The sequence below is a fragment of the Panulirus ornatus genome, chromosome 23 (assembly GCF_036320965.1).
Source record: "Panulirus ornatus isolate Po-2019 chromosome 23, ASM3632096v1, whole genome shotgun sequence".
NCBI lineage: Eukaryota > Metazoa > Arthropoda > Malacostraca > Decapoda > Palinuridae > Panulirus > Panulirus ornatus.
Window position 1 is genome coordinate 910,707 of NC_092246.1, and position 14,019 is coordinate 924,725.

At 42.3% G+C, this 14,019-nt stretch overlaps 1 protein-coding gene across 13 annotated transcripts in view; it reads right to left on the reverse strand.

The window, feature by feature from the left end:
- LOC139756701 (uncharacterized) overlaps positions 1–14,019 on the reverse strand; it is a 378,118-nt gene that overhangs the window by 306,104 nt on the left and 57,995 nt on the right. The window contains exon 1 of one of the 13 annotated variants that reach the window (XM_071676378.1): positions 13,113–13,131. The exons of the other annotated variants lie outside the window; for them this stretch is intronic. The gene's annotated coding sequence lies outside the window, so the exon portion shown is untranslated. Of the gene's footprint in view, positions 1–13,112; positions 13,132–14,019 lie in introns of those variants that run through there. 13 annotated transcript variants of the gene reach the window in all.

A 14,019-nucleotide genomic window follows, 5' to 3' on the forward strand; every position in this document is an offset into this window, starting at 1 on the left:
AATATATATAATATATATATATATATATATATATATATATATATATATATATATATATATATATATATATATATATATATACATATATTTGTAAAGTAGGAGGAGGAAGGGAGACTTTCAATGGCAATAATTTTACATTAAAGGAGGGGAAGAAATGAGGCATGTCAGAGGAGCCTTGCGTTTAGGTTTTTAGTGGTGTGCAGAAGGGCTCAGTCTTGGAACAACTGTTCTTCTTAATCACTGTAAAAATGACTTGCCAGAGATCAGGCTTGTATCTCAAAATATTTGCAGATAATGTATCACCACCATCAACAATAATGAGACTTGCACGAACTTAGAAAGGGACTTAAACTGCAACGCTGACGTATGGATCATGAAATCAAACCCGAGTTAAATCATAGCAATGAGGACGGGACACATTTTAATAATGAATCAAAATGAACACATTCTGGCAGGAAGTCTGTGTGAGATGGACATGTAACTTAACCCATCGTCAGAAATTACCTAACGAGAAATAATGAGACAAACTCTCTACTGGCAAACGATGCAACAATATTCTGTCAGACTGGTATGGAAACGTTCAAGCGACTAATGATGACGTATGACAGCAAGTAGACTATGCTTCTTAGGTTTGGTCATCTCAGTTAGGGAAGCACAAAAAACAAGCTGAGAAGGTACACAGGAAGGCACCAAAGATGGCACCTAAATTAAGACAGGTGGGTTACACACTACAAGAGACTAGAGGCAATACATTTGCGCACCATGACAGAAAGTATGGGGAGACTTGATCACAATCTTCAAGTTTAAAAATAAATCTGACGATGCAGGTACAAAGTAGCCAGAAACAATAACAGTAAAAAGTCTGATGAATTTCATATATTTGACAGAGATGGACGAATGAAATAAATGAAACTGAATGCTGACAAGTTTAAAAGAATTGTATGACTACACAAATTTAAAGAGATGGGGACCCACGAATGTAGAACTCCCTCCCCGAACTGTACAAACTGGCAAATTCACACACACTGAGGGGCACCAGAATGCGACCACCCTCACCTTTAGCCTGATACATCTGGCAGATGGCACCACCGTTGCTTTGGCAGTCCGTAAACCCTCCTACCTACAAGCCCTTCCTGCAAGTCAGCAGCCCAAACAAGACGTAAAGGCATTCCCTCCAGCCTAAGATGCACCGCCACTACACGCCTCTCCCAGTGGTAAACACTACCACCTGCTGCATGAATCTCACCATTTGATTGGCTGAACAACAAGTGCGTGGTCCCAACCGCCTACCAATCGCGTCTGGCGTTACTGCATGGCCATGGGGGATGGGGTAGGGGGGCGGCAAGCGACCGACCTTGCCACCAAGGGTGATGCAACACGGCCTGCTGCTGTTTGTGTTATGCTTCACACTCCATCATCATTCACTGCCTCACAAAATCTATATAGTATATATATATATATATATATATATATATATATATATATATATATATATATATATATATATACTTTGTCGCTGTCTACCGCGTTAGCAAGGTAGCGCAAGGAAACAGACGAAAGAATGGCCCAACCCACCCACATACACATGTATATACATAAACGCCCACACACGAACATATACATACCTATACATTTCAACGTATCATACGTATACATACACAGACATATACATATAAACATATGTACATATTCATACATGCTGCCTTCATACATTCAGCCGCCACCCCGCCATATGAAGTGACACACCCCTCCCCCCGCGTACGCGCGAGGTAGCGCTAAGAAAGGACAACAAAGGCAACATTCACTCACACTCAGTCTCTAGCTGTCATGTGTAATGCACCGAAACCACAGCTCCCTTTCCACAGACAGGCCCCACAAAAGTTTCCATGGTGTACCCCAGACGCCTCACATGCCCTGCTTCAATCCACTGACAGCACGTCCATCCCGGTATACCACATCGTTCCAATTCACCCTATCCTTGCAAACCTTTCACCCTCCTGCATCTTCAGGCCCCGATCACTCAAAATCTTTTTCACTCCATCCTTCCACCTCCAATTTGGTCTCCCACTTCTCGTTCCCTCCACCTCTATGACACGTTTATCCTCTTCCTCTTCCCACTCATTCTCTCCATGTGACCAAACCATTTCAATACATCCTCTTCTGCTCTCTCAACAACACGCTTTTTATTAGCACACATCTCTCTTACCCTTTCATTACGTACTCGATCAAACACCTCACACCACATATTGTCCTCAAACATCTCATTTCCAACACATCCACCCTCCTCCGCACAACCCTATCTATCGCCCTTGCCTCAAAACCATATAAATTTGTTGGAACCACTATTCCTTCAAACATACCCATTTTTGCTTTCCGAGATAATGTTCTCGCCTTCCACACATTCTTCAACGCTTCCAGAACCTTCACCCCCACCCTGCGACTCACTTCCACTCCCATGGTTCCATCCGCTGCTAAATCCACTCCCAAATATCTAAAACACTTCACTTCCTACAGCTTTTCTCTACTCAAATTTACCTCCCAATTAACTTGTCCCTCAACCCTAGCGAACCTAACAACTTTCCTCTTATTCCCATTTACTCTCAGCTTTCTTCTTTCACATACTTTACCAAACTCAGTCACCAACTTCTGCAGATTCTCACCCGAATCAGCCACCAGCGATGTATCATCAGCGAACAACTGACTCACTTCCCAAGCCCTCTCATCCACAACAGGCTGCATATTCACCCCTCTCTCCAAAACTCTTGCATTCACCTCCCTAACAACCCCATCCATAAACAAATTAAACAACCATGGAGACATCACACACCCCTGCCGTAAGCTGACATTCACTGGGAACCAATCACTTTCCTCTCTTCCTAACTCATACACATGCCTTATATCCTCAATAAAAACTTTTCACTGCTTCTAGCAACTTACCTCCCACACCATATACTCTTAATACCTTCCACAGAGCATCTCTATCAACTCTATCCCATCCCTTCTCCAGATCCATAAATGCTACATACAAATCCATTTGCTTTTCTAAGTATTTCTCACATACATTCTTCAAAGCAAACACCTGATCCACATATTCTCTACCACTTCTGAAACCACACTGCTCATCCCTAATCTGATGCTCTGTACATGCCGTCACCCTCTCAATCAATATCCTCCCATATAGTTTCCCAGAAATACTAAACAAACTTAAACCTCTGTAATTTGAACGCTCACCTTTATCACCTTTGCCTTTGTACACTAGAACTATGCATGAATTCCCCCAATCATCAGGCACTTCACCATGAACCATACATACATCGAATATCCTCACCAACCAGTCAACAACACGGTCAACCCCTTTTTTAATAAATTCCACTGCAATAACATCCAAACCCGCCGCCTTGCCGGCTTTCATCTTCCGCAAAGCTTTCACTGTCTCTTCTCTGTTTACCAAATCAGTCTCCCTGACCCTTTCACTTCGCACACCACCTCGACCAAAACACCCTATATCTGCCAATCTATCATCAAACACATTAAACAACCCTTCAGAATACTCACTCCATCACCACTCCTTGTTATTACCTCCCCATTTGCCCCCTTCACCGATGTTCCTATTTGTTCTCTTGTCTTATGTACTATATTTACCTCCTTCCAAAACATCTTTACATTCTCCCTAAAATTTGATGATACTCTCTCACCCCACTCTCATTTGCCCTCTTTTTCACCTCTTGCACCTTTCTCTTGACCTCCTGCCTTTCTTTTATACATCTCTCAGTCATTTGCAATATTTCCCCTGCAAAAATCGCCCAAATGGCTCTCTCTTCTCCTTCACTAACAATCTTGCTTCATCCCACCACTCAATACCCTTTATAATCAGCCCACCTCCCACCTTTCTCATGCCAAAGGCATCTTTTGCGCAAGCCATCACTGCTTCCATAAATACATCCCATTCCTCCTCCACTCCCCTTACGCCATTTCATTTGCTCTCATCTTTTCCCATTCTGCACTCAATCTCTCCTAGTACTTCCTTATACAGTCTCCTTTCCAAGCTCACTTACTGTCTTCACCCCAATATTCTCTCTTCTTTTTTGAAAACCTCAACATATCTTCACCTTCGCCTCCACAAGACAATGATCAGACATACCTCCAGTTGCCCCTCTCAGCATATTAACATTCAAAAGTCTCTTTCACACGCCTATCAATCAACACGTAATCCAATAACACTTGGCATCTCTCCTACTTACAAACGTATACTTATATATATCTCTCTTTTTAAACCAGGTATTCCCAATCACCATTCTTTTTTCAGCACACAAATCTACAAGCTCTTCACCATTTCTATTTACAACATTGAGCACGCCATGTACACCAATTATACCCTCAACTGCCACATTACTCACCTTTGCATTCAAATCATCCATCATTATAACTCGGTCTCGTGCATCAAAGCTGCTGCTAACACACTCACTCAGCTGCTCCTAAAATACTTGCCTCTCATGATCTTTCTTCTCATGACCAGGTGCAAAGGCATCAATAATCACCCATATCTCTCCATCTACTTTCAGTTTTACCCATATCAATCTAGAGTTTACTTTCTTACACTCTTATCATATACTCCCACAACTCCTGCTTCAGAAGTAGTGCTACTCCTTCCATTGCTCTTGTCCTCTCACCAACTCCTGACTTTACTCCCAAGACATTCATTCCATAACCACTATCCTCTTTACCCTTGAGCTTCGTTTCATTCAAAGCCAAAATATCCAGGTCCCTTTCCTCGAACATACTACCTATCTCTCCTTTTTTCTCATCTTGGTTACATCCACACACATTTAGACACACCAATCTGAGCCTTCGAGGAGGATGAGCACTCCCCGCATGATTCCTTCTTCTGTTTCCCCTTTTAGAAGTTAAAAATATAAGGAGGGGGGGGTTTCTAGCCCCCCGCTTCCGTCCCCTTTAGTCGCCTTCTACGGCACGAGGGGAATGCGTGGAAAGAATTCTTTCTACCCTATCCTAGGGATATATATATATATATATATATATATATATATATATATATATATATATATATATATATATATATATATATATATTTTTATATATATATATATTTTTTTTAGATTGCATGATCCATAGACAAGAAAACAAGTTTAAGTTTAGCATATACAGAAAACCCACCAATGTATGCTCATATATCCATTATTACTCATCTCAACATGACAGAGTTAAATTATCATCACTTCAATCTATGTTCCTAAGGGCATTACGTATTTGCAGTCCAGAGTTTATTGATGATGAGTTTGAGAAGATATATTCTATTGGATCTAAGTTAAAGTTCCCTAGATCTTTCATTGATAAATCCCTTAACTTAGCAAAGAAATCATTTTATAGAGTTGAGCCCAAACCTCCCATTGACACCAAGAATCTTTTAGTACTCCCTTTTTATAATAATTTCACTTTGCTTCCCAAGTTGCTTAAATCCTTTAATGTAAATGTTGCCTTTAGCAACAATAATACTATAAAGAATATCTTAATCAGGAATTCACCAGAAAATTCTCTTGGTTGCATCTATAAAGTTCCTTGTGGAAACTGTGATAAACTTCATGTTGGTCAGACTGGTCAGGATCTTGCTGTTAGACTTAAGCAACATAAATATAGTATAAGAATGGGACAAGAATCAAATGCCTTGTTTAATCATGTTAAAAACTATGATCATTGTATTGACTGGAGTAACGCCCCCATGATCATTGTATTGACTGGAGTAACGCCATCTCAGTTGTTAACTCTATTACCAAGAGAAATATCATTGAATCTTGTATCATTAAATGCACAAAGAATTATAATCTTAATATTAGTGATGGTCTATACAAATCAGATAACTTTATTGTTGATAAGATTTGTAAAATGATAAGTTTATGAACGCCATCTCAGTTGTTAACTCTATTACCAAGAGAAATATCATTGAATCTTGTATCATTAAATGCACAAAGAATTATAATCTTAATATTAGTGATGGTCTATACAAATCAGATAACTTTATTGTTGATAAGATTTGTAAAATGATAAGTTTATGAACGCTCCTTGTATGTTTTGGACAATCACATGTTTACCAAATGGCGTCCTAGCTTCGTCTCTTCGATATATATCAACTGACTGTTACATTTCTCTCTTGTGTCTCCCCTGATGATGTGATTATTACACGAAAGTGCACTTGGGAACTTTTCGTGTTTCATTTTCTCCGTGGACTCATAGGAATATCTTGATCACGCGCAAGATTGTGATCCTTTCCAATATATATATATATATATATATATATATATATATATATATATATATATATATATATATATATATATATATAATCATAATAATAATAATTGCCGTTTCCCGTGTAAGTGAGGTAGCGCCAAAAAACAGACGAAGAAAGACCCATCCATTTACACACACGTCCATACAGCGCTGGTGGCCGATTCATGTGAGAAACTGCAGAAGCTGGAGACTGAGTTTGGTAAAGTGTGTGAAAGAAGAAAGTTAAGAGTACATGTGAATAAGAGCAAGGTTATTAGGTACAGTAGGGTTGAGGGTCAAGTCAATTGGGAGGTGAGTTTGAATGGAGAAAAACTGGAGGAAGTGAAGTGTTTTAGATATCTGGGAGTGGATCTGGCAGCGGATGGAACCATGGAAGCGGAAGTGGATCATAGGGTGGCGGAGGGGGCGAAAATTCTGGGAGCCTTGAAGAATGTGTGGAAGTCGAGAACATTATCTCGGAAAGCAAAAATGGGTATGTTTGAAGGAATAGTGGTTCCAACAATGTTGTATGGTTGCGAGGCGTGGGCTATGGATAGAGTGGTGCGCAGGAGGATGGATGTGCTGGAAATGAGATGTTTGAGGACAATGTGTGGTGTGAGGTGGTTTGATCGAGTAAGTAACGTAAGGGTAAGAGAGATGTGTGGAAATAAAAAGAGCGTGGTTGAGAGAGCAGAAGAGGGTGTTTTGAAATGGTTTGGGCACATGGAGAGAATGAGTGAGGAAAGATTGACCAAGAGGATATATGTGTCGGAGGTGGAGGGAACGAGGAGAAGAGGGAGACCAAATTGGAGGTGGAAAGATGGAGTGAAAAAGATTTTGTGTGATCGGGGCCTGAACATGCAGGAGGGTGAAAGGAGGGCAAGGAATAGAGTGAATTGGAGCGATGTGGTATACCGGGGTTGACGTGCTGTCAGTGGATTGAATCAGGGCATGTGAAGCGTCTGGGGTAAACCATGGAAAGCTGTGTAGGTATGTATATTTGCGTGTGTGGACGTATGTATATACATGTGTATGGGGGTGGGTTGGGCCATTTCTTTCGTCTGTTTCCTTGCGCTACCTCGCAAACGCGGGAGACAGCGACAAAGAAAAAAAAAAAAAATATATATATATATATATATATATATATATATATATATATATATATATATATATATATATAAAACCCTCCAAAAAGCATCTCTAGCAACCCTAAAATATGCTTTCTCCAGATCCATAAATGCCACACAAAATCAATTGTTTCTCAAAGTATTTCCCCTACACATTCTTCAAAGCAAACACTTGATCCACACATCCTCTACCACTTTTGAAACCACACTGCTTCTCCCCAGTCTGATGCTCTGTACACACCATCACCTCTCAATCACTACTCTCATACAACTTATCAGGTGCACTCAACAAAGTTATACTTGTCTAGTTCGAACACTCACACTTATCCCCTTGCCTTTATACAGTGGAACTATACCAATCCTCAGGCACATGACCATGATCCATAGATACATGAGAAAATTATACTAAGCCAATCAAAAACAGTGTCAACCCTTTCTTTAGAAATTTAACAGCAATATCATCCACTCCAGCCGCATTACCATATTTCATGCAAGACTCTCACAACCTCTCTTCACCACACCACTTACTCTCTCACTTCTCATATCTACCCGACCCAAAGACTCTTATCTGCGACACTATCATCAAACACATTCAACAGTCCTTCAAATAATTTAATACATCCTCTCCTCAACTCAGCACTGCCTGTTAAAACTTCCACTTCCTTATTCTTTCACATTTGTTCGCCATTCCCCGAGTTTGCGAGGTAACGCCAGGAACACGTAAAAAGGCCTCATTCACTCGCATCCATTTCTAGCTCTCCTGTGTTACGCACTTATGAGGTAAGTTTGAATGAAGAAAAACTGGAAGTAAAAGTGTTTTAGATATCTGGGAGTGGATCTGGCAGCGGATGGAACCATGGAAGCGGAAGTGAATCATAGGGTGGGGGAGGGGGTGAAAATCCTGGGAGCCTTCAAGAATGTGTGGAAGTCGAGAACATTATCTCGGAAAGCAAAAATGGCTATATTTGAAGGAATAGTGGTTCCAACAATGTTGTATAGTTGCGAGGCGTGGGCTATGGATAGAGTTGTGCGCAGGAGGGTGGATGTGCTGGAAATGAGATGTCTGAGGACAATACGTGGTGTGAGGCGGTTTGAACGAGTAAATAATAATAGGGTAAGAGAGATGTGTGGAAATAAAAAGAGCGTGGTTGAGAGAGCAGAAGGGAGTGTTTTGAAATGGTTTGGGCACATGGAGAGAATGAGTGAGGAAAGATTGACCAAGAGGATATATGTGTCGGGGGTGGAGGGAACGAGGAGAAGTGGGAGACCAAATTGGAGGTGGAAAGATGGAGTGAAAAAGATTTTGAGTGATCGGGGCCTGAACATGCAGGAGGGTGAAAGGCGGGCAAGGAATAGAGTGAATTGGATCGTGAAAGGCGGGCAAGGAATAGAGTGAATTGGATCGATGTGGTATACCGGGGTCGACGTGCTGTCAATGGATTGAATCAGAGCATGTGAAGCGTCTGGGGTAAACCATGGAAAGTTCTGTGGGGCGTGGATGTGGAAAGGGAGCTGTGGTTTCGGGTATTATTACATGACAGCTAGAGACTGAGTGTGAACGAATGGGGCCTTTGTTGTCTTTTCCTAGTGCTACCTCGCACTCATGAGGGGGGAGGGGGATGTTATTCCATGTGTGGCGAGGTGGCGACGGGAATAAATAAAGGCAGACAGTATGAATTATGTACATGTGTATGTATGTATATGTCTGTGTGTGTATATATATGTGTACATTGAGATGTATAGGTATGTATATTTGCGTGTGTGCACGTGTATGTATATACATGTGTATGGGGGTGGGTTGGGCCATTTCTTTCGTCTGTTTCCTTGCGCTACCTCGCAAACGCGGGAGACTGCGACAAAGCAAAATAAATAAATAAATAAATATATATATATATATATATATATATATATATATATATATATATATATATATATATATATAGTGTGTGTGTGTGTGTGTGTGTGTGTGTGTGTGTGTGTGTGTGTGTGTGTGTAATACATAAGAGTTAAGATACGGTACATACACACAGTTATGAGACGGGGCAGGCAATACGAATGTAAAACTCTCTCTAGCAACACACAATCGTAACAGTAGCTACACTGCTGAAGGCAGCCAAAGAGAGAGAGAGAGACCCTTGGCATGGTGAAGCACTGAATGGCCGTCATGGTGCGCATCCTCAACGTGGGTGAACATGATCATCATGCACTGTACACCCAGCATGAGACAAGGTGTAATCAACATGCACTTCACAATCAATGTTCACACATCATTCATAACTGCCACACACACACACTGGAGTGTAAACCATCAGTGTATGAGGTACCTCTCTACTATGTTCACACGAAGCAAAACTGCTACATCAGCAGCCACTACGTACACCAAACACACATACACACCTGACTGTTACACGGTGAGCCTGATAAAATTCAGGCTTGGCTAATACAAGACGAGAGGATGTGTGAACATGCCTGGTGGGGGGCGCCACTAGCTGACAGGTGTGACCCACGTGCCTGCGCGTCATCCAACACCAAGTGTTCTACTGTGATTCTGGACTGACTGTGATGTGTGGTCATAACACGGACACAGTATCATGTCACTACCCTTAACTTGTTACGGTGTGTGAATCTGTGTGTTCTCATCAATGAGAACAAAAGATTATGAATAATGTACATGTGCTACTCTTTATCTTGACCCTGCAGGGTCTGTGATAAATACAAGACATTCCCCTTACAGTAGGTACACCAACTGAGACCTTTGCAGTGGGTACATCAACTGAGACTCTTGCAGTGGGCACATCAACTGAGACCCTTGCAGTGGGTACATTAACTGAGACCCTTGCAGTGGGTACATCAACTAAAATTCTTGCAGTGAATACACCGAGTGAGACCCTTGCAATGCGTCAGTCTACGGGTCTCAACAATACCCGATACATCCATTACCAGCTGTCTCTTAAGAAACTGGGTCTCCTGTTCACATGTCGAAATTTCTCTTCCAGAATAGTTGCAATGTTTATACAAAGGATTGATGCGTCCTTGTATGGAGTCCTGCTCTCACATCTGGGATAGTTCTAACTCTTGACAAAGTCGAAAGCAGTCCGCCTTATAAACTGTCCCAGGCTAACTTCAAAACTTGACCCCCTTGTCATATGCCGCAATGTTGGTTCATTTTCCCGCTTCTGTAAGTATTACTTTGGTTTTTGTCTCTGAGAGCTGGCTGCTTGTGTGCCCCGACCACTAACTAGACTACACAAAACTCGGCACGCTGCTGCCTAACGTGGTTATTGTAAAGCCGTCAGCAACTCACAGATGGGCCATTTTGATCAACTGTTTCTTTCCCTACACCTCGAAGCTTTGAAACTCTTTACGCTTTCATGTTTTTCCAATAACTATGACCTGCCACATTTAAAAGACATGATCTTCACTTTCCCCCAACTTCGTTAATGTTTTCCCTTGTCCGTTGTTTTTCCTTCATATTCCTTTCTATATATCCATTGAAGTCAATATTTCAAGTAAGTCAATATCATCAACACTATACAACTGAAGGAAATCTATTTGTTATTTCCAAATACCGCTAATTAGCATATAGTTTCAAGTACTCATTAACTAGTTTTCTAAAGACGAAGAAAAACAAGTCTTTGGATAACGTTACAGTAAATTATTTCGTGACCCATAGTAATATATACGGTAGAAATGGTACCAAGTATGTGTGTTCGTCTTTGGCTTAAATACAACAAATGTAAAACATCGAAAGTAAGTCCACGACAATACTGGAAATATCAGAGGGAGGTTGTGGGTGGGTGAGGGTGGCCGCCGTGTGATGAAGGGAGGTTGGCGGTGCGTCACACGCACGCACCTGTGACGTCAACGGCGCCGGCCGGGTGCGTGTGTGGCGCGCCCCATCATCACCACCACGTCATGCACCAGTCCAACCACGCCACGACACCATGCCATGCCATGCACCAGTCCAACCTCGCCCTCACATCATGTCATGCACAAATTCAACCATGCTACCACGGACACACCACGTCATGCGGTGCAACTTGATCCTGACATCACCCCTAACATGTCGCCAGAGTACCATGTTAAGAGAAGAGTAGAGGAGACAAACTGTCTTCTGACAAATATTACAATAGTGTTTTTGTGTAAGAATAAGGAAATATTAAGAACTTACTCTCCGCATATAACTTAAAAACCAATATAACTTACTCTCCACATATAACTTAAAAACCAGAGTTAATCGAGAAGCTCCTGAGGAAGGCAACAAAGATGGTACCAGAATTCACAACTAAGAGAGCTAAGATGCAAGAAAAGGCTAAATGCTCTAAATCTGGCCACCTTGGAAGAGAAAAGAGGGAGGGGTGATCTGATCACAGCACTTAGCCTTACGGTTTCAAAAAAGATCGATGACGTGGGCAGTGAACAGTGCTTACAATGACGTACAGAATGAGCTACCAGAGGCCATAACATGAAGCTAACAAACTTGTTTAAAAAGATGTAAAGAAGCATGTGTCTAGTACAAGAGCGGTGGATGAAAGACACAATGACTGAGGACATAGGCCAAGCAAAAATCATACACAAGTTTAAGATGTATGACAGCAGAGCCTGTTCAAGATATGGTACCCTACGGGTGTACAACTCACAGTACACTACAAACGGATAATTACACACACCAGGCCAAGTACAAGTGCGCACACGCCCTTCAGCAAACATGTCCGCCATCACGCACAGAAACGAAGATAAACAGCCAAATTGCTTTACTTGAAGTAGTTTTGGGGGTCTTCTATCCCTACAACTGGGGTCTACTCCAACCTGCTGTGTTGGGTCATTGATCAAACAAGTTATTGGATGCTGCGGACCGCAGACCACGAACCCTGACCGCTGGTCTGGTACACTGTTAATACTTATATAGGACCTTCATCAATTTCTCCACTGTACCCCCCATGGTGTTTCCTTAGGTTGTTAGCAACGCGCTGAACACGCTTAGGCACGCAACTTTGAAGGCGTTCCCTCTTGCTGTACTGACCGCGCCTTTCCAATTCTGTAGTAATATATTACAGTCTCCCATGCTTGTCCTGTTGTGCTAATAAGGAATATTTTTGAGCCTACGTTGGGAACCATGACCTCCTGATCTCTTAAAAGGTTCATGAAATTCAATCATGTACAGTTATGAGGATGGGACTAGCCAACTGACACTCCACCTGGGATACACCCACGCCAAAGGCCCGCTATATGAAAATGTCGACCAAGTGTCGGCTCAGAAATATGTGAATCAAATCCAAGGATGAGGATAAGAAAATAATCTGCAAACTGTTCATGTTCTGTATTAGGAGAAAATTAGAAAATGTTTCCCAAGTTTGGTCACAAAGAACTTATAAGACCAATGTATGGCAATATGGATAGTACCTGATGTGTTGGTGTAACAGGTTAAAAGCTTTACATCATCCCATCAGGGAGAAGAGAAGAGTTACAATCAAGGACGACAGCTTCTACGTTTTCAAACTAGTATGATGATGACAAGAGTAAACACTTCTCCGCATGAGGCAAAGATAGAACAATCTGAGGCCACATCATGAAATCTACATTAGAAAAAAACTTAGCCACACATCAGTACTTTTAGAAATAGAAGAACCGTGAGTGAAGGCGGTAAGTTTCTGTGAACAACACTTACAGGGTCATTGGTACATGTCTATAGCTACTTACTGAACGACATCACCAGAGTCATTCTCCTCCTCTGCCCACACACCACACAAACTCCCGGTTATATTTCTTCCTGGCTGGCCCACACCTGCCTACCACAGCAGCCTCCAGCAGAACCATTAACCACAATTATAATACAAACCTCCACCAGGCAACCAGGTGAGGAGAGAGCTAGGCCCCTCCCTCCCCCGGGCGGCACACATTACCGTCTGGGGTAAGTTTATCGTATGGTTATCAGGAGGCAAGTGTTTGTTGTTTACACTGTGGCAGAGAAGCCTTGGCTTATCACCGTGACGTCACACCACACCCGGCTCCTCGTACACACCTCCTATCCGTTAGGGTCGGCCCTCTCCTCTCTGCCCGGGTCCACTGCATCCAGTCCCTTGCCCCGCAGTGGAACGTGGCCCTTCATGATACACGTGTCCACCTGCCAGGGAGGCACACGCGTCTGGTGGCCATGGTGTTGTCCGTGTAGCTAACTGGCTATCATCCTGGTGAGAGGAACGTGTGACTCATGAACGCCCTGGGCATTACGTGTGGTTATTGGTGGCACAAGATCATGATGTTAAAGTGTGGAAGCTGACAACCATACACGATGAGGTAGATGTAAAGAAAACGACTCGTGGGACACGGAAATTGCTGATGGGAATATAATGGTGCTGGTACTAAATGCCAGGCTGTAAGAAAAGACACTTTATGTAAAGTGTGGCTGGTGATGGGGAAGCACTAGACACTTTATGTAACAAAGTGTGGTTACTGATAGGGAAGTAAGGGTCGAGCAACCAATAAGCATGCCCCTGCTGAGGTTAGGTGACGGCTCCACCTCGTTTCTGACCCAACATTACCTGAAGACCAGACGGAACTAATGTTTCTCTGCTCCGTACTCAGTAGGGCTGTTGCTGATAGCAGT